General features: G+C 41.7%; 1 protein-coding gene across 7 annotated transcripts in view; it reads right to left on the bottom strand.

Moving 5' to 3' along the window:
• BCL9 (BCL9 transcription coactivator) overlaps window positions 1-24,199 on the bottom strand; it is a 247,203-nt gene that overhangs the window by 122,554 nt on the left and 100,450 nt on the right. For 5 of the 7 annotated variants that reach the window (XM_030203804.1, XM_030203808.1, XM_030203802.1 and 2 more), the window contains one exon: window positions 18,718-18,801. The gene's annotated coding sequence lies outside the window, so the exon portion shown is untranslated. Of the gene's footprint in view, window positions 1-11,233; window positions 11,293-18,019; window positions 18,058-18,717; window positions 18,802-24,199 lie in introns of those variants that run through there. The other 2 variants (XM_030203803.1, XM_030203807.1) reach the window with 2 other exon arrangements.

The raw sequence follows: 24,199 nt of genomic DNA on the forward strand, positions 1-24,199 counted from the left end.
AGCATACTTCTCCTCCAATTCGACATGGTAAACCATAATATACTACTACTAAGACTCCTAGATTACTTTGGGATTGGAGGAAATATACTTAGTTGGATCAAGGGTTTCCTAACCACTAGAACATATCAAGTGAAATCAAATTCAAACCTCAAGGATCACCACTATCACCGATCCTTTTCAACCTAATGATGACCCCACTAGCCAAGTCCTTATCCGACCAAGGCCTTAACCCTTTCATCTATGCAGACTATGTCACAATATACATTCCTTACAAACATGATCTGACAGAGATCACCAACGAAATTAAGCTCAGCTTGAACATCATGAACTCATAGGCAAATGCATTTCAACTAAAACTCAATACAGAAAAAACACACTGTCTCATCCTCTCATCCCAATACAACGCAAACAACCCCCACAAATATAAACACCCCAGATTACACCCTCCCCATCTCAGACAGCCTGAAAATCCTCCGTGTTACAATCAACCACAACCTTACACTAGACAGCCATGTGAAATCTACAACAAAGAAAATGCTCCACTCAATGTGGAAACTCAAACGCATGAAACCATTCTTCCCGAGGGAAACATTTCGCAACCTGATACAATCAATGGTTCTAAGCCATATAGACTACTGCAATGGAATTTATGCAGGATGCAAACAACAACTCATAAAGAAACTTCAGACCGCTCAAAACACGGCAGCCAGGCTTATATTTGGAAAAACGCAATTCGAAAGCGCCAAACCCATCCGTGAAAAATTGCACTGGCTCCCAATCAAAGAACATATTGCTTTCAAAATCTGCATCCTGGTTCATAAAATTATCTACGACAAGGCTCCGGGATACATGACAGACCTCATTGACCTACCAATCAGAAATACAACCGGATCAACACGAACATATCAACCTCCACTACCCAAGTTGCAAAGGACTCAAATTCAAATCAACTCATGCATCCAGCTTTTCCTACATAAGCACACAATTATGGAATGCATTACCAAAAGCCGTGAAAACAACGTATAACCACCTAAACTTCCGGAAATCACTAAAAGCTTACCTGTTCAAAAAGGCATACCCTATCGACCCAACTTAAATGCCTGAACCCTGCAACACTATGAAACCAAAGCACGTAATGGACATAACGTAACTCTTCCTCTATATGATTCCCTAATATGTCTATTCCACGTGAACCTCATTCTACCACATCACTGTGTAACTGTTTATACTGGAATTGGTGAACGCCTTTACGGTACTATGTAAGCCACATTGAGCCTGCAAATAGGTGGGAAAATGTGGCATACAAATGCAACAAAAACAAACAGAAAATAAATTTAAGAGACATATGATAGCTTAATACATAGTAACATACATAGTAACATAGTAAATGACGGCAGATAAATACCTGTACGGTCCATCCAGTCTGCCCAACAAGATAAACTCATTTTACATGGTATGTGATACCATATGAAAGGCAAAACACAAAGCAGCACAGCGTTTTCTTGTATACATTTCGTTTCACAAAGCAGCACAGCGTTTTCTTGTGTACGATATCGTTGTTAGCAGCTTTAGTGCTTTTTTTCATCTGATCTACAAGGTACTTTTTTCTACAGATAATACTAGACCCCTGACGCAGGCCTCACGGCCGAAACACGTCACGTGTCGGGTCATTTCTGCTACTGTCAATAAAGACCTTGTTCAGGAAGACACTCATTGTGAGAGGACTTTTTTGGATCCACTGTGTGTTTTGCCTTTCATTGGTTTTCCTGTGGAGAGTTCACCTTCTGTGGGTGTTTGCTTCGTTGGACTATGTGATACCATATACCATATGTGATCAGGGCGTAGACCGTAGAAATCTGCCCAGCTCCCATTTTGTTTCCAATTACCGGCGTCACCACCCAATCTCTGCTAAGATTCCACAGAGCCATTCCTTCTAAACAGGATTCCTGTGTGTTTATCCCACGGATGTTTGAATTCCATTACCGTTTTCATCTCCACCACCTCCCGCGGGAGGGCATTCCACATATCCACCACGCTCTCTGTGGAAAAAATACTTCCCGACATTAGTCCTGAGTCTGCCCCCCTTCAGCCTCAATTCATGTCCTCTAGTTCTACCGCCTTCCCGTCTCTGGAAAAGGTTCATTTGCGGATTAATATCTTTCAAATACTTGAACGTCTGTATCATGTCGCCCCTGTTTCTCCTTTCCTCCAAGGTATACATGTTCAGGTCAGCAAGTCTCTCCTCGTACGGTTTGCAACGCAAATCCCATACCATTTTCGTAGCTTTTCTTTGCACCGCTTCCAGGCTTTTTACATCTTTAGCAAGATACAGCCTCCAAAACTGAACACAATACTCCAAGTGGGGCCTCACCAACAACTTGTAGAGGGGCATCAACACCTCCTTTATTCTGCTGGTTATGCCCCTCTCTACGCAGCCTAGCATCCTTCTGGCCACGGCCGTCGCCTTGTCGCATTGTTTCTTCACCTTCAGATCCTCCGACACCAACATCCCAAGGTCTCTCTACTAAATCGAGCTTACTAATCTCTCCCCTCCTATCCGGTTATCTCTCTTTTGGGTTTCCGCACCCCAAGTGCATCACTCACTCCACTACTAGATTCAAACAGAAATGTGGAATTATCTATAAACACAAATGGGAAACAATAAATGTACTGATGTCTAAGTTTCCATGCAACTCTCTTTCAAATGTCATTCATAGCTTCACACACTCAGTCAAACCACACTCATATATTCCACATACATTTCAATGTTTGCTACTTAAAATAAAGCAGCATTAATAAGTCCTTTAAAGCATAAAGAGGACTGTTTCTTGCTGGATTTGAGTCCACCACTTCCACAAATAGTCAACACGGAGCGCTTTTATTAGTCTATTCTTGTTGTATAATCCCAAATGTAAAAAATCAAAGTCAATATGTCAGTTGTTTCCAAACGCTCAAATTCCCCATATATAAAAAATGATAGATTTCAGTATTTATTCATTCCTCAATTATATCTTTATCCACTGAGCATTGTTTTGACTCTTGTTGAGGATCCACTGCGCGGCATGCGAAAGGCTTGCATGAAAAACCACAAATAAGGTCACTCCTGTGATTGAACTTCATTCCACCTTAGTTCCTCTAGTCCCCCTATGCGAGACCGCATTTCGTGATTTTCTTCATCAGAAGGAACTATTGTACATAACCATCTGGACAACTCGGCTGTCGAGCGATCCAAGGATCCGCCCACAACTCGACAGCTGAGTTGCCCAGATGGTTGTGGATCAAGCCATTACCTGATCTTCCTTTCATTTATTCCTTTCGTACTTAGGATTTATTTACTGCCTTTTTGAAGGAATTCACTCAAGGCAATGTACAACAAGAATAAGTCAAACATAGGCAACAGAAAATTACAGAAGTAAAAATAATCAAATAATACAGGGCATGGTATACTATGCTACAACAAAATGCCAACACAATATGCAATAAAACATTTTAATGAACAGCATACGCAAAAATAAAACATATAAATACGTAAGAGTAACAGGAGTTAGAAAATAAGGGGACTAATTTAAAGAAAGTTGCACATGAAGTCAGAAAGGTGCATGACTATAATCTCAGCTATGGTTAGAAGTGGATAAACATGTCCTGGTATAGTATGTGCACCACTTGTCACACCTTGTGTGTGTGACTAGCAAGTTAGTTATTTCTTCCACTAAAGGTCTGGGTGAAGAGTCAAGCTTTCATCTGCTTCCTGAAGTAGAAAGAGTCTTGTGTTAAGCAAAGCCTTTCGGGAAGTGTATTCCAGAGAAGGCTCACTGGCGGGTATCATATTGCGTGATGTCCTTTGGACAAGGCTTGGTTAGGAATACTCCTTCGGAGGACATTAATGATCTTGGAGGTGTGTACAGGGAGATCCTGTTCAAGTATTCTAGGTCATTTCCTTTAAGGGCCTTGAAGATCAGACATAATTTATCCCTGTATTGGACTAGTAGCCAGTGAAGTTTTTGCAAAAATGGTGTGATGTGTGCAGCATTTGGAATCAATTGAACTAGTGCAACCCCTTTGTAGTCTAGAGTGCATTACAGTAATCCAGCCTTGATGCTATCATGGCATGCACAACTGCGACAAAAACAGCCATCTCTATGTAAGGAGAGGGGCATGAGAAGCATCTCTTAAATGTTGCTTAGATTAGGGGGATCAGCATGAGTGTGGTCCAGGTGTAGTCCAAGGTTCCTGACTTGTGATTTGAGGGGACGTTATTTGTGAAAAGAGATTCTGATGTTAGGTATGTAACATAGTAACATAGTAGATGACGGCAGAAAAAGACCTGCACGGTCCATCCAGTCTGCCCAACAAGATAAACTCACATGTGCTACTTTTTGTGTATACCTTACCTTGATTTGTACCTGTCCTTTTCAGGGCACAGACCGTATAAGTCTGCCCAGCAATATCCCCGCCTCCCAACCATCAGCCCCGCCTCCCACCACTGGTTCGGCACAGACCGTATAAGTCTGCCCAGCACTATCCCCGCCTCCAAACCACCAGTCCCGCCTCCCACCACCGGCTCTGGCACAGACCGTATAAGTCTGCCCAGCACCATCTCCGTCTCCCGCCACCGGCTGTGCCACCCAATCTCGTCTAAGCTCTTTAGGATCCATTCCTTCTGAGCAGGATTCCTTTATGTTTATCCCACGCATGTTTGAATTCCGTTACCGTTTTCGTTTCCACCACCTCCCGCGGGAGGGCATTTCAAGCATCCACTACTCTCTCCGTGAAAAAATACTTCCTGACATTTTTCTTGAGTCTGCCCCCCTTCAATCTCATTTCATGTCCTCTCGTTCTACTGCCTTTGCATCTTGGGAAAAGGTTAGTTTGCAGATTAATACCTTTCAAATATTTGAACGTCTGTATCATATCACCCCTGTTTCTCCTTTCCTCCAGAGTATACATGTTCAGGTCCGCAAGTCTCTCCTCATACGTCTTGTAATGCAAATCCCATACCATTCTCGTAGCTTTTCTTTGCACCGCTTCAATTCTTTTTACATCCTTAACAAGATACGGCCTCCAGAACTGAACACAATACTCCAGGTGGGGCCTCACCAACGACTTATACAGGGGCATCAACACCCCCTTTCTTCTGCTGGTCACACCTCTCTCTATACAGCCTAACAACCTTCTAGCTAGGGCCACCGCCTTGTCACACTGTTTCGTCGCCTTCAAATTCTCAGATACTATCACCCCAAGATCCCTCTCCCCATCCATACCTATCAGACTCTCCCCGCCTAACACATACGTCTCCCGTGGATTTCTACTCCCTAATTGCATCACTTTGCATTTCTTCGTATTGAATTTTAATTGCCAAACCTAGACATTCTTCTAGCTTCCGTAGGTCCTTTTTCATGTTTTCTACTCCCTCCAGGATGTCCACTCTGTTACAGATCTTAGTATCATCCGCAAATATACAAACTTTACCTTCTAACTCTTTGGCAATGTCACTCACAAATATATTGAACAGAATCGGCCCCGGCACCGATCCTTGAGGCACTCCACTACACACCTTTCGCTCCTCCGAGCGAATTCCATTCACCACCACCCTCTGGCGTCTGTCCATCAACCAGTTCCTAATCCAGTTCACCACTTCGGGTCCTATCTTCAGCCCATCCAATTTATTTAAGAGCCTCCTGTGGGGAACCGTGTCAAAAGCTTTGCTGAAATCTAAGTAGATTACGTCCATAGCTCGTCCCTGATTCAATTCTCCTGTCACCCAATAAAAGAATTCAATGAGATTCGTTTGGCACGATTTCCCTTTGGTAAAACCATGTTGTCTCGGATCTTGCAACTTATTGGCTTCCAGGAAATTCACTATCCTTTCCTTCAGCATCGCCTCCATTACTTTTCCAATTACTGAAGTGAGGCTTACCGGCCTGTAGTTTCCAGCTTCTTCCCTATCACCACTTTTGTGAAGAGGGACCACATCCGCCGTTCTCCAATCCCTTGGAACCTCTCCCGTCTGCAAGGATATATTAAACAAATCTTTAAGAGGACCCGCCAGAACCTCTCTGAGCTCCCTCAATATCCTAGGGTGGATCCCATCCGGTCCCATGGCTTTGTCCACCTTTAGCTTTTCAAGTTGTTCATACACACTTCTCTTCCATGAACGGTGCTCTATCCACTTCAATCTCATTTGTACTTTTTTTTTTCCCAGTCCATCGTGGTCCTTCTCCAGGATTTTCTTCTGTGAAAACAGAACAGAAGTATCTATTTAGCAAATGTGCTTTTTCTTCATCATTATCCACATAGCGGTTTGCAGTATTTTTTAGTCTCACAATTCCCTTTTTAGTCATTCTCCTTTCACTAATATACCTGAAGAAAATTTTGCCACCCCTCCTTACATTTCTAGCCATTTGTTCTTCCGTTTGCGCTTTCACCAGACGTATCTCTCTCTTGGCTTCTTTCAGTTTCGTCCGGTATTCCTCCTCGTGTTCCTGTTCTTGAGTTTTTTTGTATTTCTGGAACGCCAACTCTTTAGCCTTTATTTTCTCAGCCACTTGCTTGGAGAACCATATCGGTTTCCTTTTTCTCTTGCTTTTATTTACTTTCCTTAAATAAAGGTTTGTGGCCCTATTTATAGCTTCTTTCAGCCTGGACCACTGTCCTTCCACTTCTTGTATTTCCTCCCATCCCATCAGCTCCTTCCTCAGGTATTCCCCCATTTTACTAAAGTCAGCATGCTTGAAATCCAGGACTTTGAGTTTTGAGTGGCCACCCTCCTCTTCAGCCGTCATATCAAACCAAACTGTTTGATGGTCACTGCTGCCCAAGTGGGCACCCACTCGGACATTTGACACATTATCCCCATTTGTGAGTACCAGATCTAGCGTCGCTCCCTCCCTCGTGGGTTCCGTCACCATTTGTCTGAGCAAAGCATTTTGAAAAGCATCCACGATCGCTCTACTTCTTTCTGATTCCGCAGACAGAACCTTCTAATCTACATCCGGCAGATTGAAATCTCCCAACAACAGCACCTCTCTTTTCTTCCCCAACTTTTGAATATCAGCGATCAGATCTTTAACTAGTTCCTCCAATTGTGTCGGGGGTCTGTAGACAACACCCACGTGGACAGAGGTTCTTATCCTCTCTTTTTAAGGTGATCCATATCGCTTCTTCCTTTCCCCAGTTCCCTGTCATTTCAGTCGCTGTGATATCATTTCTCACATACAGAGCTACTCCTCCACCTTTACGACCCTCTCTATCCTTCCTAAAAAGATTATAGCCTGGTATGTTTGCATCCCATTCATGGGAACCATTGGGCCATGTCTCCGTGATTGCAACTATGTCCAAGTCTGCCTCCAACATCAGGGCATGAAGATCATGAACTTTATTGCTTAGACTGCGAGCATTTGTGGTCATCGCTTTCCATCTACATTTCCTAGTATGTGTTTCGGTTTTAGTGATTTGGGGGTGTCTTTTCTCTTTTACCTTCATATCTTTTTGTTCCACCTTCCTTGCTTTTTCTTTCGCCTCAGTTTTATTTTCAGGAACATCACAGTGCTGTAGTGGAGCAAAAGAATTCTGTAGGGGCAACACTTGTGAGGGCGGATGCTTCTGTGTCACATAACGAAGCTGCCTGAGCCTACTGTGAACCATCTATTCTTAGGTGGTATTATCCTTTGAGGCAGTGGTGAGAATTTGGTATGGTTCTGTGTGTGCAGTCCTAGAATTTGCTTTAAGTGCATTCAATTCCTTCTTTACTTTGCTGAGCTCCTGTTTTAAACTAGCAAGCTGAAGACAGATAGGACAAGCTTTAAGTCTCCAGAAGCTTGGTCTTGAAACTAAAGCACCACAATTATTACAGAGAATAAAAGTCATCTTGATTTGTTGAAATGGGTATGAACAGGTGTACTATGATGGTGTTGTAATTAGGGTGGGGTTAATTTATAATATGTAGTATATTTGGTAAAGCTATATAGGAAGTGTCAGTCTTGGGGTGGGTGGGCTTAAGCTTAAGACCTATGGAATGTGTTTGCTGTAACCTATCTCTAGAACAGCATTGAAATGCCCAGAGCCACAAGTGTAAGGTAAGGGTAATCAGAAAATAGTCTTATCTGAGAGCTCTAAAAATCCGTCCAGCTTCTGTGCAGAGACAAAAACCACGTGGAGAGAGAAGCTCCACCTGTGCTATGCAATTACCTTACAACAAAAGCAGATGGGGGAGGGGAGGGGCTCCACACAGTATGGAAACAGAAGGGAAAAAAAAACACAAGAGAAACTACTACCGATTTTAAAGCACTTGTTAAATCCAGTTCTCAGATTATCAACTATCAAATACAAATAGCCAATAAGCAATTTTACATAGAATACAGATATCAATTAGAAATAGCCACTAAGCAGTTAGTTAGGAAACACAGATTATGAGATCACAAGTTTAGCTGAGCAGATAAAAAATAGGGGGGGGTTGTTTTTTTTTTTTTCCTGGTATAATAGAAATACAGTGACAGACTAGGATTGGGGAGACAGAGTTGTCCAGAGCCACAAGTGTAAGGTAGGGGTAATCAGAAAATAGTCTTATCTGAGAGCTCTAAACTCCGTCCAGCTTCTGTGCAGAGACAAAAACCACGTGGAGAGAGAAGCTCCACCTGTGCTATGCAATTACCCACTTGTTTTAGGGACCCATAGCAGCTCAGTCATACTTGGGTTCAGGCAAACTTTGCTGTTTAGCCCATTCTTGAAGCTGTTGAAAAGGTAGTTGATTTATTCAGGGTTGTGGGTAAGTTAGGTTCAATGGGTATGAGTAGCTGCACATCGCCTATGTAGATGTAGAACTGAGTGTCCATCGACCAAATCAGCTCGGCTAGTGGCTTGAGGTAGATCTTGAACAGCATAGGTGACAGTATCGACCCTTACGGTACCCCACCAGATAGAGACCTGAACCAAGCAAGTACTGTTTCATCGATACCTGTTTCTGCCAGTCAAGTTAGCATGATATCGTGATCCACAGTGTCAAAAGCTGCTGAGAAATCCAGTAGTACTAACACCAAGGCAAATCCCCCGTCTCGATTTCTGTAAAACTAATCTAGTATGGATCACTTCTGTTCCATAACCAGGTCTGAGTCCAGCTCCTCCATGAAGTTAACAGATGTTAAAAGAGGTCCTCTGGATCAACTGAGGTATACTTGGTGCCTTGGTTTCAAACCTTCAGAGTCCGATGAACCCCACATGACATTGAGGAGGTAGAGCATTCCTCTCTTTAAGACTCTCAGCAGATGTGACAGCCACCAATATCTGTGTTCTCCTGGCATCATGCTACAAGAGTATCAATGATTTGTTTCTTCACCTGCATCAAAATATCAATATACTTCCGTGTTGGTACAAATTATACTAAGAGTTTACTTCTTTTACTAAGTAATGGTTGACGTCTGATCTCCATGGGTAATGCCCAACCTCAAGGAAAATCGAGGTCTCCAATAACCAGGTGCTAATGGTTAGTGCAGTGGGATGAAAACCGGAGGAACTGAATTTAATTCCCACTGCTGCTCCTTGTGACCCTGGGCAAGTCACTTAACTGTCCATTGCTCCAGGTGCAAAACTTACGATTGTAAGCCCACTAGGGACAGAGAAAGTGTCTGTATGTAATATGTAGCCTACTTTGGTTGTAGCACAGAAAGGCAGTATATCGAGAATCTAAAACAAACATCCCAGCATCTAGTATAGTTTGAGAGTCCTTTGGTCAAACTGCCAATGAAAAGTGTAGACTTTGAAGAGGCGCTCCTTTTTCTCTTCATGTCCATGAAGATCTCCGCTTGTTACAAGCTGATGCCTTACACTTAGATCTGAGCCTAGGCATCATAAGCACTAGTTCTGTGACAAATATGGTTTTTCCATACCACCCAAATCTCAAAGCCACTGCAGGCCTTCTTTTGGGACATGCTACTGAAAGATTTTTATCTATTTCTTATTTTATTTAAAGGAGCTTGAAGTAGAAATGTAGTAAGTTTTAAAGTGTCCCTTAAACAGGAGGAAAAATCCAACTTTTACAAACTATATCTAACAAATGGAACCTCAAACCTCCAACAAGGGACCATACCAAAGTACTTATAACACCTTGTATATACAGGAGTAGATTACTTCATAGGTTCCTACTAAGAAAGGAGAAGAGAAAAAAAGCCCAAACGTAAAAACTCATCCTAAATGAGAAAACCGTATGGGTTAAAAAACTGTCCTCCCCTCTTGTATTTAAAGACACTGTAAAAGGAACACCAAAACCAAACCTACCTACGCTAACCCCTACCCAGAGCCAGACTACCTATTAGGAGACCCCTCGGGAGAAGAGAGCCCCAAGCAAACTAACTCAAGCACTAGAGCAGTAAGGGAAAACCCCAACCTGCCCACTGTTAAGTAAACTTAGAAGCCCCCCGTGGCCAAGCATCCAAAATGAAAAAAATTCTTGTACTTAGCTTTGTCCCGACATGGAAACTTCAAAACGAGCCTGCATAGTTGATATATGAGGAATGCTGGCCACTAGCGATCTGCAATCCCCCTAGGGCTCTGGAGCCTTACAAAAAGTGTAATTAATTCGACGAAAGACGCCGACCCTCCAATTAATTCGACGAAAGACGCCGACCCTCCAACAAGAGCGCCTTGTTTCGCCACCCTCGTGGCTGCTTCAGGAAGGGCGCTTAAAATCCATCAGCTACTGAAAACGACGCTGGAAACTGAGTCTCTGTCGTATAAGTGCCACAGATGGTATAGGAGCTGGAACTCCGGCTGAAATTCAATTTCTTAAATGTTACTACGACGTCGTGATGTCATGACGTCACGACGTCCTATCTTACCCAATCATGGTAAAAAGCAAAGGAAACCACACCTCCAACTTAAAAATAAGCATTCCACTCGATATTTTTGTTTAATCCTGAGGGTGCACTGTTTTAAGTACGTAAATCCAGTGTTGTTCCTTACGCCTCCGGGTCCACCTAACCCGGCTTTAATGATCTTTAAACAGTTGGTTCTTCAAGATGTGCAGCAATTAGAACATACACAGTTTTGGGGTAGAACTAATATGTCACGTCAAGAATTCAATGCTTTGCAAACATTGAAAATGGAGGAGTCGATTGTTATACGTAAAGTAGACAAAGGAGGCGCAATAGTTGTACTTGAGAAATCTGAATATATGGCTGAAATTCAACATCAATTGGCAGATAGAAAGACATATCGCAAGTTAACTGAAGATCCTACTTACGGTTTGATTAAAAGGGTACAGGAGGTGACTAAGGAGGCTCTTCAACAGGGCTTCCTTTCTAAAAAAGAAAGTCAATTTTTATGTCCAACTCATCCTGTTATTCCTATTTTCTACACAGTTCCTAAGATACACAAACGGTTGCAAGCTCCCCCTGGCAGGCCGATAGTATCTTCAAGGAATTCTCTCCTTGAACGTTCCTGTAAGTATGTGGATTATTTCCTGCGACCGTTGGTGCAAAACATACCAGCATATATTAGAGACACATCACATTTTTTACAGATTTTGAGTGGACTAAATGTTAGCCACTCTAGTTTGCTTGTAACATTGGATATATGTTCATTATACACCTCTATACCACAATGTGAAGCTTTGGAAGCGGTGAGGAAGGTTCTGGAAGATCGGCTCCGCCCTCATGTGGTACCTACGGACTTCCTTATTGATCTTACTCAGCTAGCCCTGTAAAACAACCATTTCATCTTTGATAAAGAGTTGTATCTTCAAACTTCGGGCATAGCCATGGGGGCTTCTTTTGCCCCCTCCGTCGCAAATATCTTTATGGGACAGTTTGAAGAACAATTTGTGTACACTAGCACGGGGTTTGTCTGTGTACAATACTGGGGTCGCTACATTGATGATGTGTTTATGATTTGGCAGGGTTCCGAGGAACAGTTAAGGGACTTTGTTCACTGTCTTAACAGTTGTCATAACACTATCAAATTCGAATATAATTCCCATATTGACAGCATCCATTTCTTGGACGTTTTAGTTACAAAGGAGAGTGGGATGTTAAGAACAAATGTCTTTGTCAAACCAACAGATAGGAATTCTCTGTTGAGGTATGACAGCATGCACCCCTACCATCTCAAACGCAGTCTGCCCTATTCACAGTTTTTGCGATATCGGAGGATTTGTGATACAACTCAACAATTCCAAGAATCAGCAGGGGAATTGCATCATAAATTTAAGGAAAGGGAATACCCAGATAAATTAGTGAAACAATCTTATAAGAGGGCTTTGAGTCAACATAGAGATCTTCTGATTCAAGATAATCAGCCAAAGAGGTCTAACAGTATGGACAAGGTTATTTCCTGTGTGTTAAAATTTACATATAGATCTCCTCAAATTTCTGCAATTCTAAGGAAGCATTGGAATATAATGTTGACACAGGAAGCATTTCAAGACCATCATCTTATGCTGTCCTATGCTCGGAACCTGAATCTACAGGATCAACTCAGTGTGGCAGATGTGTGGTCTATGACCACACACACTGAGGGATTCCATCATAAATGTGGTCATTGTTCTATTTGCTCCATAACAGTGGAAAGTTCGGAGTTCAAGTCTACAGATGGTAGGACTTATAAACTTAAGTTTCGTACCACGTGTGAATCTAAGAATGTGGTTTATCTTTTTCGATGCCCTTGCAATTTAATCTACATAGGGCACACTACTCGACAGTTTAAAACAAGGGTGATTGAACACCGGCATTGCATTACCAATTCCAAGTGGGAAGCACCTATGACTCGCCATTGTCAACAGGCTCAACATCAGTTTGATCAGTTACAATGTATGGTTATTGATCAAGTATTTATGGGTAAGAGAGGGGGGGATTTAAAAAAAATCTTATGGCGTAAGGAACAACACTGGATTTACGTACTTAAAACAGTTGCACCCTCAGGATTAAACAAAAATATCGAGTGGAATGCTTATTTTTAAGTTGGAGGTGTGGTTTCCTTTGCTTTTTACCATGATTGGGTAAGATAGGACGTCGTGACGTCATGACGTCATAGTAACATTTAAGAAATTGAATTTCAGCCGGAGTTCCAGCTCCTATACCATCTGTGGCACTTATACGACAGAGACTCAGTTTCCAGCGTCGTTTTTCAGTAGCTGATGGATTTTAAGCGCCCTTCCTGAAGCAGCCACGAGGGTGGCGAAACAAGGCGCTCTTGTTGGAGGGTCGGCGTCTTTCGTCGAATTAATTGGAGGGTCGGCGTCTTTCGTCGAATTAATTACACTTTTTGTAAGGCTCCGAAGCCCTAGGGGGATTGCAGATCGCTAGTGGCCAGCATTCCTCATATATCAACTATGCAGGCTCGTTTTGAAGTTTCCATGTCGGGACAAAGCTAAGTACAAGAATTTTTTTCATTTTGGATGCTTGGCCACGGGGGGCTTCTAAGTTTACTTAACAGTGGGCAGGTTGGGGTTTTCCCTTACTGCTCTAGTGCTTGAGTTAGTTTGCTTGGGGCTCTCTTCTCCCGAGGGGTCTCCTAATAGGTAGTCTGGTTCTGGGTAGGGGTTAGCGTAGGTAGGTTTGGTTTTGGTGTTCCTTTTACAGTGTCTTTAAATACAAGAGGGGAGGACAGTTTTTTAACCCATACGGTTTTCTCATTTAGGATGAGTTTTTACGTTTGGGCTTTTTTTCTCTTCTCCTTTCTTAGTAGGAACCTATGAAGTAATCTACTCCTGTATATACAAGGTGTTATAAGTACTTTGGTATGGTCCCTTGTTGGAGGTTTGAGGTTTCATTTGTTAGATATAGTTTGTAAAAGTTGGATTTTTCCTCCTGTTTAAGGGACACTTTAAAACTTACTACATTTCTACTTCAAGCTCCATTGATCAGTTTGTAATAATTTATCTAGAGCTTGAGTTCTCCAGTAATTGTTAGATCTTTATTTTATTTAAAAACATTTATGCTCTGCTTAGTCCACTGCTCCTAGTGGATTACAGTGTTAACATACATAATCAAAGCAATCAATATGCGCCATTTAATTAACAGATAACAATTGAGAACTAGTCACTGCCTTCACTCACAGTTCATGCCAAATGAAAATACTTACAAAATGAGAGACAAAAGTAACTAGGGAAGACTATGAATAAGAAGAAAACCACATCAGAGAACAAAATTACTTTAGGAATAAACAAATGGTTCACAAAAAAGGGATTATTTCTTACCACCTCTGTGGAAATGAACTGAGGCAGCTCCATACAATGTGTAGCACTGAACTACCACCCCCCCCCCCAACTCAAGAATGTAAGCTTGAAAAACTAAAGCAAAACTTTCCCTTGTGGGTTCTGTCAGCTGACATCATTTATTTGTGAAACATTCAATCCTGCTTAACTTCAGAAAAGTATACTTGCATACATGATTCATGACCAAATGTATGCAAGTATACTTTTCTGAAGTTAAGCAGGATGGAATGAAGTTAGTTTTTATGTTTTGGTTACCTTGATAATGAGACCAGCTTGTAGGCCTACACATTGTTGCTATAGATCTACACATTGTTGCTATAGAAGTCTAATCTCAGTTTTCTCTTGATTATATTCCATGTACTATCAAAGTCATTTATTTTCCATTCTACTGCCAATGTCATTTACATTAGGTCAGTGAGAGGTTCCCAAACCTGGTCTTGGAGGAACCCCAGCCAGTCAGATTTTCAGGATATCTACAATGAATATTCATGAGAGATATCTGCACGCACTACCTCCACTGCATGCATATCTCTCTCATGCATAGTCATTGTTGATATCCTGAAAACCTGACTGGCTGGGGTGTCTCCAGGACCAGGTTGGGAATCACTGCAATAGGTCTTTACCACACGATATTCAAAGCGATTTGAGTGGGCAGGAGGAGCTCCTACCCAAATTACTTTGAGCTGCCCAACCGCCAATATTCAGCAGCAGTAAACCAGCAGTGTGCCTGAATTTGACCTTCGACCATCCATGCTGAAAGTGGACAAGTCAGGGATGATACAGGTGGCAGAACTGGTGGTTAGGCAGGTGCCGGCAATATTCAGTGCTGAGACCCGCATAGCTAAATGGCCAAAATTAGGACTGCTCAAAAGCTGTGTAGTATCACGAGGTTGCCACGAGAGGTCATGGAGCCATTTTCTTATGGTTGCAGCAAGGAGGAGAAGCTAGTGGGCTTCATTCTTGCTCCCATCGCACTTCAATCTGGCTTTCGCCCCCTTCATTCAACTGAAACAGCGCTTGCTAAAGTCTTCAATGATCTGTTCCTGGCCAGATCCAAAGGTCTCTATTCTATCCTCATCCTTCTCGATCTATCTGCTGCTTTTGACATTGTTGATCACAGCCTACTTCTTGATATGCTGTCCTCACTTGGATTTCAGGGCTCTGTTCTTTCCTGGTTTTCTTCTTATCTCTCCCAGCGTACCTTTAGTGTATACTCTAGAGGATCCTCATCTACTTCTATCCCACTGTCAGTTGGTGTACTTCATGGATCTGTCCTGGGACCTCTTCTTTTCTCCATCTATACTTCTTCCCTTGGTACTCTGATCTCATCCCATGGTTTTCAGTATCATCTTTACACTGATGACTCCCAGATCTACCTCTCCACACCAGAAATCTCAGCTGAAATCCAGGCCAAAGTATCAGCCTGCCTGTCTGACATTGCTGCCTGGATGTCTCACCGCCATCTGAAACTAAACATGACCAAGACTGAGCTTCTTATCTTTCCCCCTAAACCAAACTCTCCTCCACCTCCATTCTCTATTTCTGTGGATAATACTCTCATTCTTCTTGTCTCATCAGCTCGTAACCTTGGGGTCATCTTCGACTCCTCCCTCTCCTTCTCTGCACATATTCAACAGACTACTAAAACCTGTCGTTTCTTTCTCTATAATATCAGCAAAATTCGCCCTTTCCTTTCTGAGCACACTACCAGAACCCTCATCCACGCTCTTATCACCTCTCGCTTAGACTATTGCAACTTGCTTCTCACAGGTCTCCCACTTAGCCACCTCTCTCCTCTTCAATCTGTTCAAAATTCTGCTGCACGACTAATATTCCCCCAGTGTCGTTATGCTCATATTAGCCCTCTCCTCACTGGCTTCCTATCTGTTTCCGCACACAGTTCAAACTCCTGTTATTGACCTATAAGTGCATTCACTCTGCAGCTCCTCAGTACCTCTCCACTCTCATCTCTCCCTACATTCTTCCCCGGGAACTCCGTTCACTGGGTAAATCTCTCTTATCTGCACCCTTCTCCTCCACTGCTAACTCCAGACTCCGTTCCTTTTATCTTGCTGCACCTTATGCCTGGAATAGACTTCCTGAGCTGGTACGTCAAGCTCCATCTCTGGCCGTCTTCAAATCTAAGCTAAAAGCCCACCTTTTTGATGCTGCTTTTAACTCCTAACCCTTGTTCAGAACCCTTATTTTATCATCCTCACTTTACTATTCCCTTATCTCTTGTTTGTCCTGTTTGTCTGTCCTAATTAGATTGTAAGCTCTGACGAGCAGGGACTGTCTCTTCATGTTCAAGTGTACAGCGCTGCGTACGTCTAGTAGCGCTTTAGAAATGATAAGTAGTAGTAGTAGTAGGTAAGCAGGCCTGGGGGCCTATCTAGACTGGGGATGGCACAGGGATGGGGGATTCATACTGTTGCAGTCTGGGGGAGGGTGTATGGGAAGAGAGGGTTTGGAAGGAGGGGGAACAAAAGAAAAAAAAAATAAACACACAAAAAAAGTTATGCACGCCCTAGCTAAATGTCGGCTGAGACCCATATAAGCTCCAGAGGCCACGAATTAGCCCTGGAAATTCAGTGCCAGTGCTTAGACATGGCCCAGCATTGATTATCTGGGACTAATTCTGCTTGCAGCTGTCAGCATTTAAAAAAAACAATGACTACTGTGGGCTGAATATTACCCCTTAATGTTTTCACCTTCTGGTCAAAATTTGTTTCAGTATTTTACGTTCTGCACCTTTTCCTCCACAGAATTTGCCATGTCACTGGTAGATCTGGAGTACAGGCAAACAGTCATCTGCAAAAGTCTAAAATGCTTTCAGACACCTCAGTAAAGGAATCTGTTCTACAATAATGTCCAATGACCCACAATAAATATTTGAAGTGTTTGGTGTTTTATTGCTTTCTCAATATCCACATCCTTTGGCGTTAAAGGTTCTAGTTATTTTGGAGACAGATGAATAAGTGGTTTGATAGTAATTTATTAGGATTGTACTTCTGAGGGTGCACAGTACTAGCAGGAAACACTATATCCTTATTTAGGATACATTTTCTTTATCAATTATTGAAGAAGAGGGGTTAGTATGGACCTAACCTTTTACTTCTTATCAGTACTAAACTGCTTTGATAGATCTATGAATGGCAGTATATTAAGTTTGTAATAAACAAACACTACCTGGAGGATTAAAAAAGAAATTACTATAAACATGAATGTAAACCTTGCCTATTATTTTATTTATTGTAAGCCACATTGAACTCAAACATATTTGGGATAATGTGGGTACAAATGTCAAAATAAAATAAATAAATACTTTTTTCTGCTCTGGCATCCATGTTCTATTATATTTTACTGTTATATATCCAAAGTCTTCTGCACTTGGTAAGTGACATGCTGCTTAAGAAATAAGTGGTGTTTTCTTACATGAGCATATGAAGAATATAAAAAAAGGACTCTGTTCTTAATGTTCTGCTAGTTCTGCATATTTTGTCATAGTTTTCTCACACACACGTCGGTGATTAAATAAATTTGTGTTGGCGTTGAAGACCTGACGTTCACCTTTCATCTTAACTTTCATGCTTCAGTGTTCACAATCTTAAATTACAATACTACACTAGTCAACAGCATTAGAAAGGGAGAAAAAATGACACCATTTCCAGTATGTCAGAATCCAGGATGGGCTTTAAAATTGCCACGCTATGCTTGTTTTCCACCTTTTCCAAAATGAGCTCCTGGAACCATGGCACTATACAATAATACAATACAATGTAATACAATAAAATTTATATTCGTCTATTTACCCACCAAGGATCAATGCGGATCACAATCTGAATAGGCCATCACTACGAAAAAGTACAAAGATTACACAATTTTATATAATCCCAAGAAATATCAGTACATTAAATAAAAACTACATTAAGCAGAAAACAGATGAGCCTTTAGCAATCTACGAAATCTTAAACAGGATGCTACCAATCTCAGCTCCAAAGGAAGGGAATTCCAATATTGCACTGAACAATATACAAAACTGCAGCTATAAGACAAGACTTATATCTCACATTTTTTACAGATGGAAATTGCAAGAAACAATGGTCCTTAGATATAAGGGAGCGAACTGATGCTCCCACAGTGAATAACTCCACTACATAATCTGGAACAAAACCGTAAAACAGTTTATGAATAAGAACACAAAGTTTAAATTTACACCTTGCTTCAAAAGGAAGCCAATGAAGGGATTGTAACAAAGCAGTAACGATCAAATTTATGTCCTCCACAAATCAATTTTGCAGCTATGTTCTGCAAAATTTGTAAACGTTTTAAAGATGGGCCACTTTAGCCACTAGCAGCACATAAAAGGCTAAAACTCAAGATAATTGATCTCCCCAAATTACTAGTTGCTGCAAGCATTCTCATGGCTATCAAGTTCTTTAGGTATAAGGTTGTTTACTTGTTATATAAACAGATTCAAGGTTTTCATTCAGTTTCCTCAGTAGTATACTTACCAGTTTCCCTGGTGTCACAAAACAGTCATATTTACTCTGCAGGTGATATATCAAGGATCCTCTCCTCAGTACTACCAGCACTTTCTGTAAAAAAAAGAAAATAGAGCACTCAAAACAAGCAGAAACAGAGGGGTGCACAGACTCAGATGACAGCACAAAAAGCCATCTAGTGTTCACACCAAGGTCTATCAAGGCCAGCATCCCATCTCCACAGTGGTCAGCTGGGTCACCGCACATGCAGTGGTGCCTTTCTGCCCGACGTAATAGTGCAGGTCCCTCAGTCTTCTAAGATAGCTAAAGAATAAAACTTCAACGGAAGGGTATGTGAGAATACTTGGCCAGCTGTCCTCGGAACACCTCTACAGGTGAGTAACTTTGCTTTCTCTGAGGACAAGCAGGCCATTGTATTCTCACACATAGGAATCCGTAGCTACCAGGCTCACCGAAAACAACAATGCTAGGAGAATACGGACTCGAAACAATGTCAATTAACCTGAAGATATTTATTTATTTTATTTCAAACTTATACCCAGCTTAACACTAAGTGGATTACAATAAAACTACAACATACATAATTTAATGACATGCAAACACACAACATACCCAAAAATGACACACTACATACCAAACATACAAAAACTAAAACCTCTACTACACCACCCACAATAAATATTTGGTCCCATCTCTTACCTCTCCACAAAATCATTCACTCTGTACAGAACGCCTGAAAAATAAATGTGTCCTTAGCATCTGCTTAAACTGCTGCAAAGTTGAACAACATCTAAGGTGCCCTGGAAGCCTCTTCCATAGCAATGATCCTGCCACAGAAAAAGCACAGATTGACGTCGCTATATAATAAATACTATTAGGTGTTGGTACCACCAGACGTCTTTCACTTTCCAATTGTAAGTTGCATAAAGGAACATACCACTATAATGCCTGACTCAAATATTGAGGATCTACCATATGTAGTGCTTGATAAATCAACGTCAGCACTTTATAGTGAATATGATACTGTACTGGCAGTCAAAATGAAGTCACATGTTCCAATTTTGAGGCCCATATGATTAACCGTGCAGCAGCATTTTGGAAAAACTGCAACGCCCTGCACTATATCTTAGTCAACCCTAGATACAGGGCGCCGCAGAAATCAAATTTCAACAAATCAGTGCCTGCACGACTACAGGGAAATCATAGGTACTTAACAGAATTCAGTTTCAACGCCATCCAGAAACTAAAAAATACAGACCAAACTGTCTGACAAATTTGCTCCTTGAAAACCAAATTATGATCTGCAATCACCTCAAACTCTTCATACATTTCCCAACCAGGGCATAGCCCTCATCTATCACACAGCAATGTTGTCAGGCGCCCAATCACTACCACTTCACTACATTTAACAATTACTCATTTTCCTGCATCCAACTACTAACTTTCGCTATAGAATCCGCCATCATGGCAACCATTCCCTCCAATGAAACAGGGAAAAAATTGAAATATCATCTGCATACATTCTATAACTAATTCCCAATCTCCAAAATACCACTCCCAATGATGACAAAGCCGACAAAGCTGACCCCTCTGGAATTCACATCTTAAATGGATACACCGAAGATACTTCGCTTCTCACATGCACCTGCCTAGTCCTGCCACTCAAATAAGATTTAAACCACACATAAGCTGTATCCCACAACCCCAACTGAAACCGTTTAGCCAACAGCAATGCACATTAACAGTTTCAAATGCTTAAGAAATATCCAATGATACTAAACAATACACTTTCTTATCCATCCGCCTGCGTATCTCATCTACAGATGATATCAACAGCGTTTCCGCACTATGCCCTCTCCTAAACCCAAACTGAAAAGGGTCCAACCCCTGTACTTGATCCACAAACGCCTCCAACTGACACAATACTATCTTCTCAATCACTTTACCCACCATCGGAAGCACTGATATTGATTGGCCTACATTTATACAGCACTTCCAAATCCAATGCTGCTGGTTTCAACAATGGTTTAATAGTTGCCAACTTCAAAATATTAGGAAACTGCCATAGCCATAAAGATGAGTTCACCACAACATTAAACGACAGAGCCACATGGTCAGCCAACTGCTTAACAACCAAAGAGGAACATGGGTCAACTACTGATTCTGTGGGCCTCAGGCCACACAACAGTCTATGGCAGAGACATCAACCATTTGAAATTGTACCAACTGAGTAGACATTAAGCCATTCCCTAAATCAACTACCCCCACAACATTCCATACCTTTCCTTCCAACATTTCAATCTTATTCACTAAATAATGTGCAAACTCCTCTCCACTTAGTCCTACTGAGCCCACACACTGTCCTGTCCCACCACACAAATACCTAACAGTTTCAAACAACTTCTTAGGTCAATTAACAGCAATTTTAATCCTCTTTTTAAAATAAGCACTCTGCTCATTCTCACACAACCATATATTCCACTAATTTCAATTTATATGTTTCACAATCATCCACAGCTCATGTATGCCTCCACACATTCTCCATCTGTCCTCTCTCTCCTCAATGTCCTTAACGCTATCCCATACCATGGACATAAACCACTATTTGATTTTACTTCCACTATCTACACTGGAGCAACCTTATCTAATGCCTCCTCCAAACTTTCATACCAACCAACCACCACCTCATTTACAGACACAACACCACTATCACATACATTCAAAATCCACTGCTTGACACATACAAAAAAAGGATACGTCTAAAATGTATACCCATGCTGTCCCTGTTTCAGAGAACCCATAAGTACATATAAGTACATAAGTAATGCCATACTGGGAAAATACCATACTGGGAAAAGACCAAAGGTCCATCAAGCCCAGCATCCTGTCCCCCGACAGCGGCCAATCCAGGTCAAGGGCACCTGGCAAGCTACCCAAACATACAAACATTTTATACAAATGATTCCCGAAATTGTGGATTTTTCCTAAGTCCATTTAGTAGCGGCCTATGGACTTGTCCTTTAGGAAACCATCCAACCCCCTTTTAAACTCTGCCAAGCTAACCGCCTTCACTACGTTCTCCGGCAACGAATTCCAGAGTTTAATTATGCATTGGGTGAAGAAAAAGTTTCTCCTATTTGTTTTAAATTTACTACACTGTAGTTTCATCGCATGCCCCCTAGTCCTAGTATTTTTGGAAAGCGTGAACAGACGCTTGAAATGATCTGACCAACCCACTTCTGCAATCATAAAACATAGCAGATTTTCTAAGAAAGATGGTGACAAAAAAAAATGTCCAATATTTCCTGCTTTATGCGTAGCCACCCTCACAATTTGTTTCAATGAACAGGCTGCCATGGCCTCAAAAATTACATGATTTTGCATTACAAACTGTGCTGACAAGGGATTCAAAGAAATATTAAAATCCCCCAACACACAAACCCTCTCTAAATCTAATGGCAGAGTAGCTAAAAATTCCAAAACCATAGTACAATCCATATCCAAAATGCATGGTGGGCAACAAAATCTAATTTCGTAGCACTAAACATTCCACTCCACCTCCCACTTCCGCCATCTGTAATTTCTTAAAATCCAAAACTGCCCCTAAAAAAGCCATAATACCACCACCCTTCCTCCCTTCCCAACAACTCTCACTTATACCCTCCCAGAACACAGTGCCTCACTACAAGCAAGACTCTGCCACCACTAACACATCGTACTACATTCTAGTTGTGAAGGTGTAGCCTGGAACTAAAGAAATCTGGGCCTTGGGGGATGGAGTTGAATTCTAGACACCAAACAAATTCTTCAGGACTGCCTGCCTGAACCGGCTGTCACATTGGGTGTCCTGCTCAACGCAATAATGAGATGTGAATGTGTGTACAGATGACCACATCACAGCTTTGCAAATCTCCTCTATGGAGGTTGATCTCAAATGGGCTACCAATGTAGCCATGGCTCTGACATTATAAACCTTAACATGAACCTCCAGAGTTATCCCAGCCTGGGCATAAGTAAAGGAGATGCAATCTGCTAGCCAATTAGAAATTGCATGTTCGCCAATGTCTACCACCCTCCTATTTGGGTCAAAAGAAACAAAGAGTTGGTTGGACCATCTATGAGCTTTATTCTGCTCCAGATAGAAGGCTAAGGCTCAATTATAGTCTAAGGTATGCAGTACATTTTTGCATTTGGTTTTGGAAAAAATGTTGACAGGATTATTGACTGATTAAGATGGAACTCTGACATTACCTTAGGAAAGAACGTAGGATGCATGAAACTTAGCGTAAGGTGGATCGGTTACTAGGGCCTGACGCTTACTGACACTGAGCTGTAGTGATCGCCACCAAAATCACAACTTTCCAGGTCAAATATTTCAGATGTCAAGAATCAAGTGGCTCAAAAGGAGCTTTCACACGCTGGGTGAGGACAATGTTGAAATGTCATGGCACAGTTGGAAGTTTGATCAGGGGCTTTGTCAATAGCAAACCTCTCATGAAGTGAACAACTAGAGGCTGTATAGAGATGGGCTTTCTCCCTACGACACTTAGATGAACCCTTATAGAGTTGGTTTTCAAACCAGACTCAGAAAGGTGGAGGTATTCAAGCAGTTTTTGTGTAGGGCAGGTGAGGGGAGAAGATATAAGCCCTTGCTCTCACACCAGACAGCAAACCTCCTCAACTTAAATGAGTAACACCTGTTAGTGGAGTTTTTCCTGGAAGCCAGCAAAATGTGGAAGACTCCTTCTGGCAAATCTAAGGATTCAAATTCTATGTTCTCAACATCCAAGCCGTGAGAGCCAGGGATTGGAGGCTGGGATGCAGAAGATATCTCCTGTTCTGCATGATAAGGGTCGGAAAATATTCCAATATCCATGGATATTTAGACAACGCCAGAAAAAGAGGAAACCAGATCTGCCTCGGCCAGAAAGGTGCGATTAGGGTCACAGTTCCCCACTGTTGCTTGAGTTTCAGCAAAGTCTTCTCTAAGAGAGGTATCAGAGGATACACATACAGAAGTCGCTTCCCCTAATGTAAGAGAAAAGCATCTGACGCTAGTCTTCCATGTGATTTGAGCCTGGCCTGGAACACAACTACATAGTAACATAGTAGATGACGGCAGAAGAAGACCTGCACGGTCCATCCAGTCTGCCCAACAAGATAACTCATATGTGCTATTCACTTCTATTTCCAGTATCCATGATGAATCGTAAGCCACATTGAGCCTGCAAAGAGGTGGGATAATGTGGGATACAAATGCAATAAATAAATAAAAATAAATAAACTTCTCTCTCATTTTGATCAACATTGTTTTAGCAGTCTCCCTCAATCTCTCACTTTTATTTATAGCATTTATATCCCACATTTTCCCACCCATGGGGCAGGCTCAATGTGGCTTACATCAGTCTGCAAAAACATACATCAATTCAGCAAACAATCAAATACTTTGAAGTTAAAGAGATTAGTGAGTAACAGCAAAGGAGAGGAAAAG

Source organism: Microcaecilia unicolor, chromosome 5, assembly GCF_901765095.1.
Source record: "Microcaecilia unicolor chromosome 5, aMicUni1.1, whole genome shotgun sequence".
Taxonomy (NCBI): domain Eukaryota; kingdom Metazoa; phylum Chordata; class Amphibia; order Gymnophiona; family Siphonopidae; genus Microcaecilia; species Microcaecilia unicolor.